This window comes from Meriones unguiculatus, chromosome 16 (assembly GCF_030254825.1).
Source record: "Meriones unguiculatus strain TT.TT164.6M chromosome 16, Bangor_MerUng_6.1, whole genome shotgun sequence".
In the NCBI taxonomy this organism is placed as follows: domain Eukaryota; kingdom Metazoa; phylum Chordata; class Mammalia; order Rodentia; family Muridae; genus Meriones; species Meriones unguiculatus.
The window spans coordinates 33,462,543-33,480,337 of NC_083363.1; the positions used below are offsets into that span (position 1 = coordinate 33,462,543).

General features: G+C 34.8%; 1 protein-coding gene across 4 annotated transcripts in view; it reads right to left on the bottom strand.

Annotated features, from left to right (window-relative positions):
* The window catches only part of Tbc1d5 (TBC1 domain family member 5), a 434,903-nt gene that overhangs the window by 395,865 nt on the left and 21,243 nt on the right, over window positions 1–17,795 (bottom strand). For 3 of the 4 annotated variants that reach the window (XM_060369652.1, XM_060369648.1, XM_060369649.1), the window contains one exon: window positions 17,189–17,251. The exons of the other annotated variant lie outside the window; for it this stretch is intronic. The gene's annotated coding sequence lies outside the window, so the exon portion shown is untranslated. The remainder of the gene's footprint in view (window positions 1–17,188; window positions 17,252–17,795) is intronic. 4 annotated transcript variants of the gene reach the window in all.

Below are 17,795 nucleotides of genomic sequence, written 5' to 3' on the forward strand. Positions count from 1 at the left end.
TTATTTTATTTTTATGTCTCAAAACAATGTGGAAAACAAGTAAGTACAAATATATAAAGAAACACAAATGCTCTTCTAACAGACATGCTGGGTTTGAACAGCACGTTTTAACAGTGACACTGCTTAACTGCATGGATTAAGTTCAATTCTGCAATTCTTTCAAGGGGGAGCATAGTTTTCTTCTCATCCAAAAAGTTGCTTACAAAAAGAATTTTTTTTAAGCAACAACTAAGGCTAAAGTAATAGAACCCTGCCACTAATTTACCTAAGCACTTATATAGGTTAACCTAAATCACAAACAACATATTGACTAATAGCTAGACGCTAGACAGCTCAAGACCACCATGACAAGCTTGGAGAAGTACACTACACTTGTACAGCAACTAAGGATGACAAATTAGAGTAAAATTTGCATCAAGAACTACAAGCCAGGAAATAGCAACTCATTAACAGCAACCAAGTCTCACATCTAGGCTCTCTCTCACTCACTCCTCACTAAGAGAGTTGGTAAAGCCCTAGGTACTGGAAACCATACTAAAATCTACTTTGGGTAATAGACAAATCTAATTCAATGCCTTACTTCTATCTGGAAAAGTTTGTGAATTTAAAGTTCTAAAACTTAAGGAATTTCTTTAACCTTATTTGTCAGATTTGGTTAGGTACATTTTCTTGGGGGAAAAATGCTTTTCTTATACTAGTTCTCTCAAGCAATAGGAAAATGAGTTAACTTGGATGGGTCTAGCAAGTTTCTTAATGCACTATAAGTATAGCCTCTTGCTTTATATTCTATCCATCTGCTAATTTGGTTTCTTGCTTGCCTTTTTTTGCTGCAGCTGTGCACCGGGTTAACTGTTTCAATGGTTTTCCTACAATAACTCACAAATTTTTTCCTGATCAGTGTGCTGTATGATTGGTTCTTTGTTCCTAAGATAATTATTTTACATTTGTCTACACTGAACTGCATTTGCCATCTGCTGGCCCAATCACCTAAACAATCCAAATCTTTTTGAATCTGATTGCATTGTTCCTCATTATTTCCCCTAGCTCCAATTTTAGGATCATCTGCAAACTCCAAGATCTTTTCTTTAAAGCTTGAACATATTTTATTTTAATAGAGTAGGGCTTTTTTAATGACCTTTTAGATGCTCTAGCTGAAATCTTCCAACTTGGTAAGTTTCCATAAAGCTTATCCCAAGACACCTTCCAATTAGAGTCAACCTGTTTCAAGAAACAAAACCCTAACCCATTTCATTCTCCTCTATGTTGCCATGTTATTAAAGCATTTATGCCTTAATCCTCTTCAAAGTATAAATTATTTAAAGAATACAAAAGCTCTTTTCTCTACTATGAATGCTCACAATGTTTTATTTTGTACACCCTGTCCTAAGTGTGAATGCCAAAACTTCTAGCCATGCCACTATGCATGTCATTTCACTCATTCATAAACATACTGCAAACATCAATTATTAGCATTTGGTGCACTGCTGCCTTCTGACCTTGGTCCAAGTACTCATCTCATAAAACTTCAGTTTCTTACTAAAAAGAGTATTTAGAAAAACAATTTCTAGGAATGCATCTATTTTAGCATCCAAGATGCCTGTTATCTACAAAGTAACATATTGATTCCACCATGTCTAACATTTTTCTGCATCAGATTACCCAGGACCCAGTTAATTATTAAACATCTTTTAATGCACTATTTCTTTTTTCAGTACTTTAGAATTGAAATATTACACATAAACACTTATTTAATAGATTTGCTTCAAACATTTGAACAAAGTGAATCTTTGTTAATTAGGATGCAGAAGACCAGGTCAAAGTTAGAGCTCAAAACAATTTCAGAAAAACTGCACTGATTTCTTAGTATGATCATGTAACTATAAAGCCTTGCCTTTATAGCCCACTGAATCAAAAGCTGGAGGACATTAATGTATATGCTCATATTTCTGATTTCAAGAGGTAGACGTACAATGTTGATTTTCAGATCTACTTTCATTTATTCATACAGCACTCACAGTTGTTACAAAAAGAGATATGATCAATCATAAGATAGTGCTTACCTTCAAGCAGTTCAGAGTAAGATACAGACAAGTAGAAATAAATTATCATTGTAGGAAAAAGAAAACTTTACTTCAGTTACTAGATGATAATCTTTGTAAAGGATATGCCTAACAAATATTATCATCTAAAGCAAATCCACTAAACTATAAATATTAACACAGAACAAAAGTATAAAATTCAACAAAGTCAAAAAGAAAAAATGGAAAGAGCACAAGGATTTGCTGCCTGTTTCGATGCTGTAGGTGGGCCTTCACTTTTCAATGTTTGCATAATCAGCACGAAACACGGCTGTAGCTCTTTTTACATGCCAGGTCTGAGCTCTACCTCCCAAGCTAAAACCCTAGTCCTATATACTGTTCTTAAAAGATACAGATGTTCCCATCAGTCAATAAAGTCAAACTTTGACCAACTGAATACTGTTAAAAAAAATAGAATTTCACATTTAAAATATTATCAGTAACTGTAATTAATTTATATATTAAATAATATGTAAAAAGATCACAAGAATACAAGAATTCATAATATACTAAGCACATTTTTTAAAAAGACTCTAAATTTGAGGAAAAGTATATTATAAGGTAAGATTTGAAAACACACTAAAAATTAGACTAATAGATCAGATCTTTCATCCAAGTTTGGAAAAGAACTCACTAGCTAAAAAGTGTTCCCCTTCCCACCCAAACATTTATAAAATGGCACTAAAATTTTCTTCAGCAGCATATGAATTTTAAATAACAACAAAAAAACTTTACCAAAGCCATAAACAAACACTGACTTTTAATTCAAACAGTTCCCATTCCATTAAAACTTGATCTTTCTTTTAAAGCAGACTAATGTTACATTTGATATACTATAACTTGATGGATATTTCAATTTTTAAAAATTACATTTTTCTTAATCTACCTCATGATGTTCCATGCTATAGACTATTCTTTAATTAGCAGTATCCTAAATTCCAAGTTTAATTATATATTTTCTGAGGTGTATAATGAACTACAGTATTATGAAAATAGTAAATATGTTTCAATTAGTCTGAAAATAACTCTTAATCAAGAATATGCAAAGATTCAAATCAGCATGTGCAGGCTACCTCCAGTGGGCAAACAATCTACCTTCAATAAATTGCAATATTTAAAAAACTAAGTGTTTAACACAAAATACTGATGTTTCTAAACACTAAAAATTTTTTTCAAATCATTAACTTGGCAATTCTAAATACACCCCACAAAAGATTCCAGTTATCCATCTTCTCACATCTATTTTCTGTTGCATACCTAGTTCCACTGGGACCGGGGTTTATTAACCTCAAAATGAGGAATGGGCAAGCAGATAGTGGCGGAACTCTCAACTCCCCATCACCAAACTGCATAATACCAGGAAAATCAATTGACTTCATTAAGCTTCATTTTTTCATCATGATAAAAAGAAGATAATAATCAGTTATTGTTCGAGTTCTAAAAGTAAAGCAATGCAGCAAGGCATGGTGGTACATGCATTTAATCTCAGTACACCTGAAGCAGAGGCCAGCAGAGTTCAAGGCCAGCCTGATCTACAAAGTGAATTACAGGCCAGGCCTACACAGTGAAATACTGTTTTAAAAAGAAAAAAAAAGAAAGAAAAAAGGGGAAAAAAAGAACAATGTATACAGTATCACGCCCAAAATTAAATGTTTTATAAATGACAGTTATTATTAAAGTACTCAGGCTGCAATTCATAAACTTCTTAAAATAAGATTCAACATAACATTCCCTTTCTTGCACAGATACAAAACTGGAAAAACACAACCAAACCAGAAACTAAATCCCTATTGCCTTATCACCTAAAAAGGCTCCTTTGTTAAACAGTGGATTAACAATATAGATGGCAATACTGAGTTGTTATATAAAAGAAATGATTCCTGCAAATGTTCTCAATAGTACAAGGCACACTCCCCTTTTAAAAGACTGTTATACACAGTAGTAGTTAGCTGTTCCCAGATGGTTGACACACAAGATTAGTTAACATTTGATGAAGAGAAGTCAGAAAGTCAAAACACGCTGAATAGGGGACCACTTACAACATTATTGCTTTGCATAAGGTTGTAACAATTCTCAATTACCCCTTATTTTTATGTTAAAGTTAAAAATCTCCAAAAAAATAAGTTACTAGTAACAGGTAGAAACAAACCTCAAGTTCTGGACTTGAATGAAATTAAACTTTGACAGCAGCAGAAGAGCTCATTCTACTTAGAAAGCCTGCATATTATCATTACTTACTGTCAAAGGAGGTAGAGTAGGGCTGTCACCTGACCAGTAAAACTAGACCAGCGAAGATTGTGTTTTCTTACAAACTTTTTTCTGCCTCTCAGAGAATCTCAGCAACTGAGTCAGGATCACTTCAGAAATATACTTTGCAGAGTACTACTTATAAAGCTCAGTCATCAAGTAAAAAAAAAAAGAGAGAGCCTTATCAAGCAGTAGTTTCAAGAAGCTGAAATATGTTTATTCTATAAATAAACAGATGACTGCTATAACACTGAGTGTACCTGATCCTTAAAAGGGGTTTTTAATTAGTCTCGAGAATAATAAAGAAGCTCATTTTTCATTTTTCAAGTATTTCACATGAAGATATCAAGTCAGTCTGTCCCAGCTAAAGTAGTATGTATATTCTAGAATCCCTACCAAGTCACACACACAAAAAAAATCTTTTCACAGCATCTTAATACCAAAGGAGAAGAAAGAGAAGGAACTGACTTAAGAGTAGTTTCCTTTCTAACCTAAATAAACTTCCCTGGAACTTGTCTTTGCTTTGATAATTAGCTAAATAAGCCATAGCAGCACTAGGGAGGGTGTGCAGATAGCTGGCAGGTGACACAATGTATCACAAAACCATATCAAATAATCAGAGTGGCAACCAACACTATCACAAGGGACACTGGTCATCACTCAGCTTCTCAGCTTCCTTGGGGCCAGAATAAATCATTTACCAACTCTCTAGCTTCCAATCATAATTTTTTTTTTTTGCATCCAAACCGCATTTTGATTGGCTCTGCACTAAAAAAACATGGTAGAAATACTGTTGGGTTATCTGACCATATATAAATACAAATGTCTACCAAGTGACACAGCGCACATGTAGTGGGTTTTGAAAATGTTTACGTAAAAAACTCAGTGAACAGGGAAGGGGAGACAGAGCTTAGGAAGAGGAAAGAAAGGAACCAGTGGGTTCCTACGCACCTGACCAAAGGAAAACTCTAAAGTCAAGACACTAGACTATAAACCCAAAGTCACAATCAAATTCCCAGTACAGGTTTTAAATAAAAGGTTCTAACATTTGCTGCAAGAAAAAAAAAAAAAAAAAAAGGAGGCAACTCCCAATTCAGTACAAATTAATAAAGGCAATGGAGTACAAAGACAAGGAGATGCAGGAACTTGGGGATACAGAATGATAGAGATGGTGTGACATAAGAACTTGGTACACTCAAAAGTAACTTTACTAAGTCTTTAATGTAGGACATGGGGTCAAAAAGGGTAAAATTTTAATTTTAATTTTAAAAAATTACAGTATATAGCTAATGGTATCTTGAAAAATACTAATATTAAATTTTAATCAAAATATATGGTTGCAGAAAAAAGAATAAGATCAGTTACTTTGGTTATAGAAAATCACTGCAAGGCAAAACAAAACAAATAAAAAACAAAACAAAAACCTAAAAAAATCTTAGAACACTACTAAGTAAATTAATCAAGTTATCTTTATATCATATCTAAGACAAGATACAGCTTGAAACATGGACGCTGTCTTAGTTACTTTTCTATTGCTGTGACAGGATACCATGACAAGGGCAACTGAAGACTCAACTTCAGAGGGTTAGAATCCATGACCATCATGATAGGGAGCATGGCAGCAGGCAGGCAGGCAGGATGGGGTTGGAACAGTAGCTGAGAGTTTACATATTAATCCACAAGCATGAGGCAGACAGAGCTGAATGGCTGACTATGGCCACATCTCCTTCAACAAGGCTACACTTCCTAATCCTTCCCAAATGGTTCTACCAACTGAGGACTATAGTGAACTGTTTTTAGTTCATCCTCAGTTGAAAACAAACTCATGAGATAGCACCTGATCATGGTCAGATGAAAACAGACACTTGAGAGAGCTCATGATGTTTTGCTGGGAGTTGTCCAGTGCTGCTGTTATCTGGATAAGGAGGAGTGGAATTGCCCCAAGGAACTGTGTCTAAAAAGGTCCACAACCTCCTTTTCCTATAACCTTCTTCCTCCTGTACCTCTAGACAGTGGGTTCATAGGGAGGTAGAAGCATTTAAGAACCCTAAATAAAGTAGGTTTGTAAAAAAAAACAAAAAACAAAACAAAACTACAGGGGACGAAGTGTTCGAACATATGAGCCTATGATGTCATTTTCTTTTTTTTTTTTTTCCTTTGAAACAGACTTGGCTGTCCCGGAACTCACTCAGTAGACCAGGCTGGCCTAGAACTCAGGGATCCACCTGCCTCTATATCCCAAGTGCTGGGATTAAAGGTGTGTGCCACCACTGTAAACCATTACGTAGCTGAACTCATGAAGAACAGATTGGAAACATTTCTTATTCCACGAAATCTTTTACCTTGAAGAAAACATATGATATACCTTTTACCTGCCACTCTTAAGAGTTTAAATTAGAAGAATTACATTTCTTCTATTTCATTTAAATCAATACAACTTAACAAAATTGTTAAAGAAAAACCTCCAAAAAGAGACAACAGGTTCTTACAATGGTATTATGGGGCTCTGGCCTCTTTGGGGGAGATGCAAATAAACACTTATTCACCTCAAAGGGGGCACTGCATCAAAAGCCAAGGCCATCTTGGTGAACCAATGTTTACTGAGGTTACTTAGAAGAGCATGGATAATTCAAAAGCAGCTATACCACCAGAAAGTGCACTAGGCAACTTAATAAACAAATGCATCATAAAAGAATAATGAAAAGCTGTAGAACTAAAGAGCCCCACCAGGAAACATATAAGCATTTATACCACAAAATGAGTCCCTACAGAAGACAATTGCTTACATCTTATGTAACCTGGAAAGAGGATCCCTCTAAAGATCCTCTGAAGATTTATGAATCAAGAACCTCCTTTCCCCTCTATAAGAAAATGTTAATAGGTTCCATCTGAAGGATCTCTTGAAGATGGTCACAGCTGCTCTAATTCAAGACAACACAGTTATGTTCAATCTAGGGGAAATAACTACACAAGAAATTGTAAGATCTCTACTCAACGGATGACAAGTGTCTTTGAAGAGAATAGATTATAAAATTCGGATATTTTCTCAGTTATTACAAGATATAATTGCAGCACAATGCTAATGCAAGACTTCATTCTTTCTTTCTAGAATTTTACTATATTGACCTAACACATAAAATCATCTACTAGATTTCTTACCTAGTTTTGTCAATATGCTATAGTTTATTTATATATAAAAATGTTCCTTATCTTAATCCAATTTCTTGTGCTTTAACAGATAACCTGAGCATAATATATTATAATGAATGGGCATTCGTTTGGCTAAGGGTCTCAAGATAGAAGTAAAAGATGACAAGACTACCACAGGTGATAAAATTCATCTTAGTTACAAAGGTAAAATGGAAAAGGAAAAAAAAAAAACTCAAATTTGTTTTTTAAGTACCCAATTCTCATTGAAAAGGAACCACTTCTGTCATAATGTCATTAATCTCTTAATGAGGCCAAAGCCCTCATGACATGTATATACAATAGGGCCATATTTCCCAATACTACTGCATGAAGAATTAGGTTTTAAAATACAGAAGTTTGAGGCACACATTTAAATCACAGCACTGATTCAAAATCCAACTCTCATGACTCTTTTGCAATTAAGCCTCAACATAAAGACATTACTTTAATAACCAAGATAATAGCATTAACATTATATTTAAATATATCTACTATATTTTTAAATCTATCAAATACTAATAGAAATAGGATTAAAATTAAAAATAACCTTTATAACTAAAATATACTTCTGCTACCTATTATTTACCTCATTTCTCTATTTTGTTTTTGCTTTTCATTAAAGAAACACTATTGTTTTAAACATAGACATTAATAAAAATAATGAAATTCTTGTTCTTAGTAAAAAAACAATAAACTTATAATGCAGTGTAATAAGTAGTAAGATATGTATGAAGTACAGCGAGTTGTCTGCTAGGCATCTTTACAGAAACACCCATATCTTCTCATGCAGTGCCAGCTTTGTCCCTGAGACACAATAGGCAAGATCAGAGTGTAGGTACTTGGCATACTGGTTATCAGGGCTACTTTCAACTCTGGCAAAGTAGATACTGTTGCCATCACTGACCCCTATTACACTATTTGCATATTCACCCATGGAAAATTGCACAATACAGCCAAGGTTGAGAACAAGAAATCTATCATAAATGAGAAGGTTATCTCCACTTTGAGGAGCAAGATGCCACTGATACCAAATTCTGATACTGGTGCCAAATATCCTGTGAAGTCTATTGGTGTCTTCACTGAAACAGAGAAGGTGGGGGCCTGCTTACTTAAAGGGTGGAACCTAAGGGTCATCATCTCTGCCTCTCTCTGATGCTCTTTTTGTGACAGAAATAAACAACAAGAAGTAAAAAAGCTCACTCAAGATTATTATCAATGCCTCCTGAACCACCAACTGCTTAATCAACTGGCTAAGGTCATCCACGACAACTTTGGCGTTTTTAAGAAACTCATGAGCATAAACTACATTGTAACTCCCACTCAGAAGTAAATATATGGCCCCACTGGTAAACTATGATGTGGTAGCCCAGACCATCAGCCCGGGCATTACAAAGGCAGAGGGCAAAGGCATCTCAGAGCTGAATAGTAAGCTTACTGCTTCATTGGCAAGGTTTTCTGTGTTCCTACCCACAATGTGCCTACTGTGAATCTGATGTGATATTTAGGAGAAAGCTGGCAAGTGCAATGGCATCAAGAAGGTGGTAATGCAGACATCAGAGGGGACCAGGGCATCCTGGGTTATACTGAGGACCAGGCTGTCTCCTATGACTTTCACAGCACTATCCCTCTTCTATTTTTGATGCTGCATCTTGTATTCCCATCAATGACAATTTGTGAAGTTCATTTCCTGGCTAAGATAACAAATTTGCCTATAGAAACAGGATGGTAAAACTCATGGTCCAGATGGCCTTCAAGGAGTAAGAAGCTCTTGATCACTCACCCCAGCCAAGAACACAAGAGGATGAGAGATGGGCTTCTCTCTGGCCCTCCTGCTTATACTCAACCTCACCCAACATTTAACTTCACTATTTTCATTCCAGACCCTCAGAAGAAGGAAGAAAGCTTAGCACAAACCCTGTTCTCTCTGAAATATCAACAACATAGTTCACTGCACCCAACTAGAAAGAAGAAAAAAAAGAAAAAGAAAAAGAATGTATGGTAAGATTGCTGAAGAACCAGAAAAAAACTTTCAAGAGTTTGCATACTTTGCATGATGGGTGCCAGGAAAAAAAAAAAAAAAAAGTGATATAGTAACAATAGCACTGGTAAGCCAGAGGGAGCTCTCAAACCCCATTAGCTAATGACTTAGTTCACAAAAAGAAAGGAGAGAGAGAGAGAGAGAGAGAGAGAGAGAGAAAGAAAGAGAAAGAGAGAAAGAAAAAGGAAAGAAAAAGGAATGAAAGAAAGAAAGAAAGAAGAAAGATCATACATTTTTAGGAATTAAGAGTAACATTTGATTAAAAGTTAATTTGTAAGAGTATGTAAAGGACAATGAGAAGCTAATATTGTACCTATGTGGGGCAAAAATACAACTGCACTTGTGTAACTGTCACCACCCTGCTGTTGGTCTCTAAGAAAGCTAAAGGAGAAAGAGGAAAAAATGTGAGAGTATCTCCAAACCAAACACCTTACATTCAAAATGAAAATGTCTTCTCAAGATACATTACAGAGAAGAAAATTTCAGTGACACAGATTCTAAAAATACTAGAAAGACTAAAATAATCATAATAATATATAGTAGAATAAATTGACAAAACTTCTGTTTGTGGGGCTGGGGAGCCAGCCTGGAGCAAGAGTAAGGCTGAGCCATGTCCAACCCTGACAATCTCATCTTGAAACTGGCAGGAGTAAGACTGCTCCCTCCCTGGCCTGGGCCTGCATGTCCTGCATGTCCAGGTACACTTAGCCTTAAGGCCCCCACCTCTGCTACCCTTGAGGTGGTCATCTAGCCTAAAGGCCAGGTTACAGGTTAAACTTCCTCTCTCCTTATAAGGGAAAATCTAGCAAGCATGAGGAATTCCTCTTTATGCAAATAGGGCATTCCCAGCACCTTGGCCTCAGCCAATTATGTACAAGCATCCCAAAAGCCTCTACCCACTCCCCAAAGGTTTAAATAGCCTTTGTTCCCCACCACCACCACCAGCTGTCTCACTGAAGCTACCTCCAGAAAAGGGTGTTTCTAGTGTAGTCACTCCCTCCCAGGATTCTGCATTGCATCACCAGCCCATGCTAAGCTTTCAGTGTAAAATGAGCCTGGATATCCCGAGGGAAAAAGCAGAAATTGCACAGGGAGGGAGGGTAGACGGAGGTTAGAAAGGGAGGGAGGGAAGAAGGAAGGGGAGGAAAAAAGGGGAGAGAGGGAGGGAGGGAGGGAGGGAGGGAGGGAGGGAGGGAAGGAAGGAAGGAAGGAAGGAAGGAAGGAAGGAAGGAAGGAAGGAAGGAAGGAAGGGTAACTGCATTAATAAGATGTTTAAAAAGGGGATAAGGAGATGGCTCAGTCAGTAATGTGCATCCCACACAAAAATGAAGACTGTGTGAGCTGGCTTTATGTGAACTTGACACAAGGTAGAGTCATTTGGAAAGAAGGAACCTGAACTGAGAAAATGCACTACTACATTGGTCTGTGATCAAGCCTGTGAGATATTTTCTTGACTGATGACTGATGAAAGCACAGCTCACCCTGGGTGATGCTACCTGTGGGCATCACTATGGCCCTGGATGTTGTAAGAAAGCAGGTTGAACAAGCCATGGGAAGCAAGCCAGTAATCAGCACTCTTCCTTGGCCTCTGCATCAGCTCTAGGTTACTTCCCTGTTTGAGTTCCTGCCTTGATTTCCTTCACTGAAAGATTATGACATAGAACTGTAAATTGATCTCACTGATATTCCAACTTCTATGTAGATACTCAATTTAAAGTCAAACAAGGGATCTAGTAAATTATATAAGATATCTATAAGCACACCCACCATACTAATGTAATTTAAATTGCAAATTTTACTCCTGTCTTTTTTGTTGCTACAGTGTCTGGTTTTATTGTTTCTATGCATAACATAAATACTAACACAGTAATCCTAAAAACTGCATTTGTGAACCATCATATTTTTGTTTTTATTAAAAACTCTTACAGATCAAATCCCAGAGCATAACAAGGTTCCCCCTTTTGTTAAGTTTTATAAACTCTAAATTTACAAAGGTTTCATTATTAAGTCCAGAATTCACACAAACAGAAACATCAATTTTGCAGCTATATAGAGAAAACCTAATTCTAACACAAGAACATCTTAATTCCTCTCCTAAAACATCAGTGTAGAAGACTAAGTATGATACCACATGCCTTGAATCCCAGCACTAGAGAGGCAGAAACAGGGACATCTCTGAGTTCAAGGCCAGTCTGGTCTACATAGTGAGTTTCAGGACAGTAGGGACTACACAGTGAAACTTTATTTCAAACAAACAAACAAACAAACAAAAAAAAAAAAAAAAACATCACATCAATGCAGAGACCCAAACTACTTCACCACATATCATCCACAAAATGGGTGAGATACTGAAGAACTTTTATGGTTAACAAGTTCTGTGGCCAGACTTTTACTTGTCATAATTACAAAGGATCCAAGACATAAGCTATATTATCATTCTTAGAACTACACTGTTATTTCATAAATGTTTCACATGTGACAAAACTAAGGGAGAATGCACAGACAAATCTTTCATTTGATAATAGGTGCAAATGGGCCTTTCTAAAGAAAAGAACTTTGATATCATACACATGAATGAGTAAGAATCATTGCTGAAGAATTTCTCTACGTTTTTAATATACAAGCATACCACTATAGTATGCTAGTTTAAAAATTACCAAGTCGTCTATTACCTAAATACAAATTAGAAAGTAAGCTTTTAAATTCTAATTGGAGCTTAATAATGTAAGTTAACATAAGAGGAAAGAAATAAAAAGACTGTACCTGCAGTTGGGAAAGGAGAGGAGGAGAGAAAATTTAAGCTACACTGTCAGAGATTTCCAGTTTCTCACACAAAATTTTATTCAGAGAATAGTTTTGAAGAGTATTTTTGCAAAACTGTCAACTTCATCAATATATGTGACACACAGCTTTTAAAGAAAAAATAGTAAGATCACTGGATCATTCCACAAAATTGTAAATAGTGAAGGTTTAGCAAATAGGATTAACTTTCAATGCAATGTAAAATATTCTTGTCAATCATCAGACTTATGAGGTTAAAAAAAAAAAAGTAGTTGATATACCCAGTGACACTCATTTGAGAAAACTGATTTTCCTTCTCTGATCTGGTATAAATAAAAAACAGCTTCTTGGTTAGAAGTGTTAATTGGTTAGAGCATAACCAGTTCCAGGCTAGTCTGAGCTAGACAGTGAGACTATGTCTCAAAAATGCTGCATTATTTGATAAAAAGGAAAATTTACAATATGTGCTTTAGTGTGGTCCACTTTGCGTGCTGATCTTTCTGTTGTCAATAATAATGCACTTTTACTTGCTTTCACCTTGAAAATAAGTTCAAAGCATTCAACCCTAATTGGGATATCTTTATCTAACCCATTCCTTCACAACTCAGGGATCTATGTGAAAGAGGAGGCAAAAAGATTTTAAGAGCCAGAGGTTGTAGATCTTTTAGAGAAAACAGTATCTTCCATACACAAGACTGATTCACATATGAGCTCACAGGCTGTGAAAGCATGCACAGGATCTGCACAGGCTCAAAGCAGACAAATCCAGCATAGAAAAAGGGAAGTAAACATCAAGTCCCACCTCTGAACAAGAAGCTCTTTATTATTTATACCATCTCAGAGAGGGAAAATCGGTTTCCTCAAATGCAGTGTCACTGGGTATATCAAGCACTCTCCAAGGCAGGCCTCATGGTAAGGAGTAGCTGACCAATACAATAAGAATTACATGGTTTTACACATGCTATATCTGTTATGATTTAGTGGGTTTTGTTTTGTTTTATGTCATTTTCTTGGTTTTGTTTTATTTGGAGAGAGAACATGAAAATAGGTGGGGATCTAAGATCTGAGAAAACTCAGGAAAAGGAGAGTACGACCAAAATATTTTATAAGAAAAAAATTAAAAATTAAAAAAAAAAATCAAAAAAGGTAAACTCGACTACAACATAAAATATTACCTCACTTCTATATTAATAGGATAAGGCATAATTTAACAAGTATAGTGTCAGCCTTTACCAAAAGACACAGCCACCAATCACACTGGTCGGTGTAAAAAACAAGCAAACAAAAAACAAATAGTGGTCCATAGTGAAAGTAAGTTTTATCTAGACAAGAAAACAAGTTTAATGACATTACATATCAAGTGAAAGTCCTGTTCAACAGACAATATACACGCTTTGAAAACCCATAATAGAAATTGGTTTCATCTATATTAAAAAAAAGTTCAAAATCAGGCCTGTAATAAACATTAATTATTATCTATACAAGAAAACAAGTTTAATGATATTGTATGTCAAGTGAAAGTCCTGCTCAACAGACTATGAGAATATAGGAAAGTTCCATCTACAACCTTCTATCCTGACAAGTAAAAGTTTCAAAACTGTTCTGAAACTACTAGATAAGGAGACAAAATTACTGTCATTATAGCAATGGTCATATTTCATATCACTAAGCCAACTGCAGAGGATTTTGTGATATAACATTATTTGAATAAACATTTCTAACTTTAACTTTGAATATCTACCCTGCTTGTTATGGCATTCACATAATCCACAACACTGCTGTTTAATGCATCTGTTTTCTGATGTGTTTGGCATACTTATTTAAGATCCAGGATGAAAAGCTCCATGTTTTCAGGTAGCAAACAGAGTTGTAAAAACCCTTCCCCATCAGCCTCACGCAAACTGACATCTCTTCTTATACTCTGAGACTCCCAAGAGTATTTTAGATAATTATATGTACTTTAAAAATAATATTGAACTGGACATGGTGGTACATGTCTTTGATCCCAGCACTTGAGAGGTTAAGAAAGGAGGATAACAAGTTCCATGCCAGCCCAGCTAGATAGTGGGACTCTGTCTCAAAAATAAGGAGATGTGTTAGAAGCTAAAATAATTACTTTATATAGTAAGGTTTGATTTAATAGTGTGTGGTCATGTATGTAAAACCTAAGCATCAGTCATTCTTTTTAAAAATCTATATCTAGCCCTAAAAATATTATTCTTATGAACAAATCATACTTGAACAAACAGAGCCCTAAGAATGGCTCTGAGTTTAAGTGCCAAAGATCTGATTATGTAACAGGCAAATACACAAGATCTCAAAGATACAAGTATGCAGTTTTGTTCAGCTATACAAATTGTAAGAATCTAATCAGAAAATCCAAGTAGTTCAAGTATATGTCTACTGTTGGATAAAGAGAATTAAGCATAACACAAACTGAATATACTGAGCAGGCTAAGCCTGTAAGAGACGAGTAACCAAATAAATCCTCTAGAATGTAGAGAGATCTCTGGTTAAATACTATATAATACTATCTACACATGTATCTACACTCTCCACTTACTTTCAGCTGTATGACAATGAGCCAGTTGCTCAACATCTCCAACTCTTAAGATAAAGAATTACAATCACAATGTGTCTTAGGGTTTCCAGTGCTGTGAAGCAACACCGTGACCATGGCAACTCTGATAAAAGTAAACATCTAATTGGGGCTGGCTTACAGTTCAGAGGTTTAGTCCATTATCACAGTGGCAGGAAGCATAGCAGCATCCAGACAGACAGTGCTGGGGAAAGAGCTGAGAGTTCTATATCCTGATCCACAGCCAGCAGGAGACTGTGTCATACTGGTCGGACTTGAGCATACAGGAGCGCTCAAAGCTCACCTCCATAGGCCACACCTCCAAGCATTCAAACATGTGAATCTGGAGGGGCCATTCCTATTCAAGCCATAGCACAGTAGTTAACTCATTGGGAAAGTCAAGAAATCCAAGTAAAATATATGAACACTGGGCAGCATATGGTAATAAGTGAGTAATATATACTACCTGTAATACGCTGTATTATTATCTCTTTTCCAAAAACAGTTCTTAAAATCATCTTACTGTCCAAATAAATTCTTAGATGCCTGTGCTTGACTAATTGCACATACACGTGTATCATCAAAGGAATGATCACTTGTACACTTTAGTTAGCATTCCATCAATAGATGTTAATAATAGTGTACTCTCAGGAGATTACCATGACTACTCATATATACTTTATTCAGCAATGGAGAAAGCAACTTTTTTTTCTTCAAAAGACCACACAAGTATACAAAAGCACATTTAAAAATGGATTTTCATATCTAACAGTATATGAAGTACTTTATCTCCAGAATACAAAAGTCACAAATAAATATGATATTCACACTTCTAAACCCATGTTAAATAAATCACTGAAGAACATATTTCAAGTCAAACAGAAGATACTACTGCAATATTTAAATATTAATATAATCAATATTTCAAAAGAAATTCAGATTGCACAACTGACAATTCTGTAATAGAACCTATCTATAGAAGCCATAGTATCTCAACTTGAGATATACAATGTAGCTTTTCTCCCAAGTATAAAAACTGTACAGCAAAAAAACTAGAAATGAAGAACATGTAGCAGACAAGGCATGCTTTATTCAAGTGACAATTTACCTATTCATAAATTAATCAAGAAAAGCCCTGATAATTATGATTATTAAATAGAATTAGAAGAAGAAATGATATTCACTGCTTAATAATAGAAACTAGTCTAATTTATTAAAATATTATTTGTAAGATATAGGAAATAAATGTCATTATAAGTGATATAAAAATTTATATAAATATCTTGCTGTTTTCTCAATGCCTACAGAATTGATTTTAAACAAAAAGGGATCCAAATCCAAGTTGCAATTCAATTCTGCAAACTTTCCTAAAAACATTCCAGTGGTAAAACAGATTTGCCACTAAAACCAAGTAAATTCACCATTTATCCTAAAACAAGTTAAGAAATGCACACCTGCCTTTGGAGGACATAAAATAATATGAAAGATAGGTTTAACAAGTTCCATTTTTATTTACACATGAAACATTGTGTCATTAATCAGCAAGTGACTCACAATGACCACATACACAATATCCTGACTTTATCACACTCTAGTAACCCTAAAAGGGTAATTTAATGCTAAACACAAAGCATAGCTAAAATCTTATCACTGTCATCAATTACCAACAAAATAAAAATAAAAAGAAGTCTATGGCATTGGAATGAATATACTCTGCCTCAGAGCTAATACTTTAATTTTCAAGAACCACAAAGAAAAAATCAAAACTAGTCAGTAACAATGCAGCGTCTAAAAGCAATAAACTCAAAATTAAGTTATAAATAATTTAAAGCATGTCATGAAGATATATTAATAATTCATCAGATAAATAATTTACTAAATAATCAAATAAATAAATAATGAAATACATAAATAAATCAGCAAATAAATAATTCTGCAAAATAACCTAAACAATAAGCCACCCAAACAAATCACAACCTATAAAACTACAATGATTTTCTGGATTCTGATAATTTTAAATAAGCAAATGTATACAGAATAATCAATCCTTGTTAGAATTAGAAATATTTTTCAATGCTACTGGAAAAATCCTCATCTTAATACATAAAAACACATTTTCAATTTTTAAAAGCAACACAAGATTAGTTCTTATAAATTATTAAGATGATTATAATATCCACCTCTATATTTTACATATATTTTAACATATTTTCCCCAAAATAAATGGACATAAAATATTCTTAAACTTTTTTTTTTTTTTTTCAAAAAGATACTTACAGTATGGGAGTGCTTTAGCCTTTCTGATGGTTTTTCTATCTTCACCAAGCCATTACAAATTTTCTGCAGTGGGACAATAGCAAGGATAACCTTAGTTAATATGGACGGCATTTCATTCACACATAAGCCATATTTTGAGTCCATAAAATAATGGGAAGTGAACCATATTAGTCAAAAAATATGTCAAGTTTTAGAAATTAAGCCTCAAAGTTGATCTTCCTCTATTGGAGCTAACATGCAAGGTGTAAAATTTTGCTGGACTTCAGATATAAAGACAAAAACTTACAATGACAAATTAAGTGGCTGACATCTAAACTTAAGGACATTTGTGTCCTTAAATGTGAAAACCTCAAAGTCTTGGAAAGCACAGTGAGATCACTTAATTTTGCAATCAGAATTTAGTTACATTCTAATTAACATACCATAGGGTCAAACAATAAGTGAGAGATAAATTCATCTTCACTGAACATTTCTCATGCATTCCATATAAAGCATTCTTGAATTCTTCCTGACTTGTCCATAAGCCTTTGGGACTTTGCTAGTTCTTTGTTCTTCACTTTGTTAACTATGACATTTGAAACACTTTTTTAGAAATAGTAATAAACAG